General features: G+C 46.7%; 1 long non-coding RNA gene across 1 annotated transcript; it reads left to right on the top strand.

Annotated features, from left to right (window-relative positions):
- The first annotated feature begins 747 nt into the window (after positions 1-747).
- LOC130586077 (uncharacterized) lies at positions 748-3,936 on the top strand. Its single transcript, XR_008966659.1, has 6 exons — positions 748-1,153; positions 1,394-1,459; positions 1,934-1,984; positions 3,561-3,608; positions 3,688-3,731; positions 3,851-3,936. It is a non-coding gene; the product is annotated as an uncharacterized LOC130586077 (long non-coding RNA).
- Positions 3,937-4,148: the final 212 nt, after the last annotated feature.

The raw sequence follows: 4,148 nt of genomic DNA on the forward strand, positions 1-4,148 counted from the left end.
GAAGAGCAAACTGTTGTGTAATTTCTTGTGGGGGAAAACCTGCCCCAGTTCCTCCTGCCCTTGACCCACAAACTTTCCCAGCCCYGAGCAGACACTTTGCTGTGTTTTGCCAGGACACTGCAGCTTCCATTGCCTCCTGGGTTCCTCAGCAATCCTCACTCCTTGGGGATTGATTCTCCTGCCTCTGCCATTCCCATCTCTTTATTTATCTTTCGGTTTTGTGTCTGAGTGCCCCAGGGTGCCCTGAGRCTCTGATCCCCGAGGTGATTCCTGTACATTCCGGGAGCATCCTGGATGGCCCAGATCAGCCTCCTGAGCTGAACAGCTCCCACAGCTTGGCTTCAGCATCCCCAGCATCCCTCAGCATCTCTGGGATGGCCCTGTGGCACTCAYCTCCCTCTAAAAAAATAATAATAAAAAAAAAAGGCTGGGTGCTTTTTCCCTTCCTGCTGTTCCTGCTGCCCCTGGGCAGGATGGAGGCTCTGGAATATCTACTGGGTGTATGGATGTCACCTGTTGGTTCACGGGGATGGCACCCAGGGCCGTTCCCTTCCTCGGGGCAGCTTCGTGGAGCAGCCTGACAGATGTCACAGAGCTTTGTGGAGCTCCAGGAAAAGGTTTCCAAGCAGGATTTTGATCGTGAATGCTAAAATCAGCACAAAAGCAGCCWGGCTGTCCCTTTCCAGGGGTGGAAGAGGCTGGGGTTGGTGGGAGTTGGCTGCAGGTGGCTCTGCTGGATTCTCTGCCCRCTGAAGTGCAGAGTTTATCTTCTCTGGGTTTTCTGCCTGCCTGGAGATTGGTTGGATCGCTCCCAAAGCCAACGGGCGCCTGGCACTGAGCACAGGGCTGGCCACAAAGGGCTGGCACCAGGGGTTTGCTCCATGGGAATTGTGTCCAGCAAAGCCACCAGGAATTGTGTCCCAGAAGGGCCAGGACAGAGCCRGGGCCGGAGTGGTGCTGGAGAAAATGAATATTTATAATATTTAATGACCAACCCCCTCATCAGCCGGCTCCCATTCTCCCGAGCCTGGGAGCAGTGCCAGAGGGTGGGAATGCTGTCCCTGTGCTGGTGTGGGAAAGGCTGCCAGAGCTGCTCATGTGTGTCTGCTTTTGTCTTCCAGCGGAGCAGAGTCCCTCTCCTCGGATGAAAAAGGTACAGGGATTTTGGGAAATGCCCCTCCTTGGGAAGGGGAATGGGAGTTCTGTGACTGGCTTTAAAAAGCTCGGTGTAAACCTTTAGTTTGTGGGTTATTTTGGATTATTATTTGGTTTTTAAATTTCTTTTTTTTTAAAGTTCTTTTGTTAATTGTTCCCTTTCTCTGAGTGCAAAGTTGGCAAGAAGAGTTCTGCAGAAATTCTTCTGGAACTTTTCTTGCCTGTTTTTCTCTMGCAGAGGTGACCCCCAGTCACACGGAGGAATCGGGATCGGGATTGGGATCGGCCGAGGAGCACCCAGAGGGTGAGCACACYGTGGCTCAGGGATTTCCTCACCCTTGGGGTGCTGTGGCTGGCCCTGCATCCCAAATTTCCCCACATCCACATCCCAAAACACATTCCTGGTTTCCCAGAGCTGGTTTCTCTCCAGTTTAAGTTTGTAGGAATAATTAATTAAAGCCACATTTGATGCATTCACACGAGTCAGGCGTGGTGGGACACCACCAAGGCTTCTCCACCTTCTGTGGGAAACCATAATTGAACTGGGATGTGCCGTGCCTGAAGCTCCTGAAAATCCCAGGTTGTGTAAAACATGAAAATTAAATGTGCCCACCCTTCAGCAGGGCCTGGGTGACTCCAGGCTCTCCCTGGAGCTGGGGTTTGATGTTTTTTCCAYCTCAGTATTTTCTCTGCTCTGAGAATTTTCTCTTTGCCTGCTCTGCTGGATCCAAACCTCTGCACGGATCCCTGGATTCCATCCCCCTGTGCTGTTTTTAAGGAGAGGCCAGTTCTGACAGCGGCTCCAGCAGCAGCTCCGAGGAGGAGTCAGGTGAGCAGATCGCTGTGATTTACCCGTTTGCTTTCTAAAAAAATAATATTTTGGTTCCCAGCTGCTTCTCCTGGGAACACTCCCGCAGATATCAGGGAATGCTGACTCTGATTGCTTTCCCAATAAGATTTTTGGGAGCCAATGATTTCCTGTCCATGATCAAAGGGCAGCAGCTCGTGCTGCTCTCACCTCACTTACACAACGCCCGTGGTTGTTGCAGACACAACACCCGTGGGTGTTTTACACCCCAGCAGTTATCCAAACACCAGGAGACCATAAACTTCCTGAAAAGTTGGCAGCAGAAGTGGCCCAGCAGGATGAGCAGGAAAAGAACCACAGGAAGCGTTTGCTGTTGGTGTTTTGTGCTTCCATGGCTTTTGCTGCTCGTGGTTTATTCTGCTTTTGTGTAGCGCTGGTAACGAAACAATTCCGAGAAAGAATTCCTCTCTTTTTTGAGAATTCCTCTTGAAAATATTCTAGAATATATAATACTACATATAAATACTATAGAATGCCATAATAACATATCTAAGTATTATATAGCATAATATATAAATATTATAGAATGATATAACATGAATATTATAGAATGATAGAATATATAAATATTATGTAGCACATAAGTTTTTGAGAATTCCTCTCGAAAATATTCTAGAATATATAATACTACATAKAAATACTRTAGARTGCCATAATAACATATATAAATATTATATAGCATAATATATTAATATTATAGAATTATATAATATATAAATATAATGTAGCATGTAAGTTTTTGAGAATTCCTCTGGAAAAGGAGAGGGGGATGGGGAAGGCAGGGTGGGTGGGTTTGCTGKGATCCCTGGCTCAGCAGTGATGGGGATGGCACAGAGGATTCCAGCTGGCCCGGCCTCAGCTTGGGATCCTTTGGGAGAAGGAGCTGCTGGAGAGCATCCCCAGGAAGGGAGGGGTGGAGGTCACGAGTTTCCACGTGCAGGGAGTGTTCCTGGAGCTGTTCCAGCCCTGCTGCAGCTCAGGGATGGGAATTGCCATTTCAAACTGCTGGCTGGTGTTTGCTGCAGCCAGCCCTTCCCGTGTCTCCATCCCGGGATATCCTCCAGGATCCATTTCTCCTGGGATGGGGAGAGCCCATCCTGGCCCTGCCCTGCTCCCAAATCMACAGCCTGAAGTGTCAGCTCTGCTGGAATTGTGTCCTGTTGGCTCCAGCGAGGAGAATCCACCCTTTTCGATCATTTTGGGATCAAATACCCCTCAGGCAGAGTGCTGATTGCTCCCTGGGAATGCTCTCCCCAGTTTCCATGCTGGGGTTGAGTTTTGTCCTTGGCACATCGGGCTCATCTGAGGATAAATCATTTTTTAACCCCCTTGAGGATTTGTAGGAGTTTAGGAGCTGCTGGCAGATTTGTGTGGTGATGTTCAGCTTCACCCCTGGCTGTGCAGAGAACGTTCACTCTCAGCAGTGCTCAGGATTTGATTAATTAATTAAKCAAATGAAACTGRGGGTTTATCCRGGGTGGATGTGGGAGCAGGAACCCTCTGGAGACAGAGATTCACCCCAAACTCCTTTTCCCAGATGAAGAGCAGGAGGAGAAGGAATCCCCGCCYGTCTGCAATGATTCAGGTAGGAGCAGATCTCCTCGGGGGGTTTTATTTTTTTATTCCTGGCTGTTCCCCAGCTCATTTTGCTCTTTTCCCACCAGGAGGGAACTGTTTGGCGCCCTGTGAGCACTGCAGGAACGGAAATGTAGGTTGGGGAGGAAAAAGCCACCCCCTTGTTTTGCATGAGATCATTTGCAAACTGTAATTTCACTCTCTCTTCACTTTTTTTGAAGAGGTGTGTTTTTTTCCCAATCTTTTTTCCAGGATCAGACGGAGCAAGTGACCCCCAGGAGACTTGCTGGAGGACAGTTTATGTATGGAATTTTAAAAATATATATATAAATTATATAGAGATATAGAGATATTATATAATATTATATATAAATATTCTAGAATAATATAATATATAAATATTACAGAATAATATATATTCTAAAATAATACAAACTATATATAAATATTCTAGAATAATATAATATCTAGTACTCTATATAATATGAGTACTATAATATTCTATATCGTATGTATAGTATTGTCTATACTATATATAATTTATAATATT

The sequence above is a fragment of the Malurus melanocephalus genome, unplaced genomic scaffold (genome assembly GCF_030028575.1).
Source record: "Malurus melanocephalus ecotype Western Australia unplaced genomic scaffold, MMel_1.1 scaffold_1052, whole genome shotgun sequence".
NCBI classification, from domain to species: domain Eukaryota; kingdom Metazoa; phylum Chordata; class Aves; order Passeriformes; family Maluridae; genus Malurus; species Malurus melanocephalus.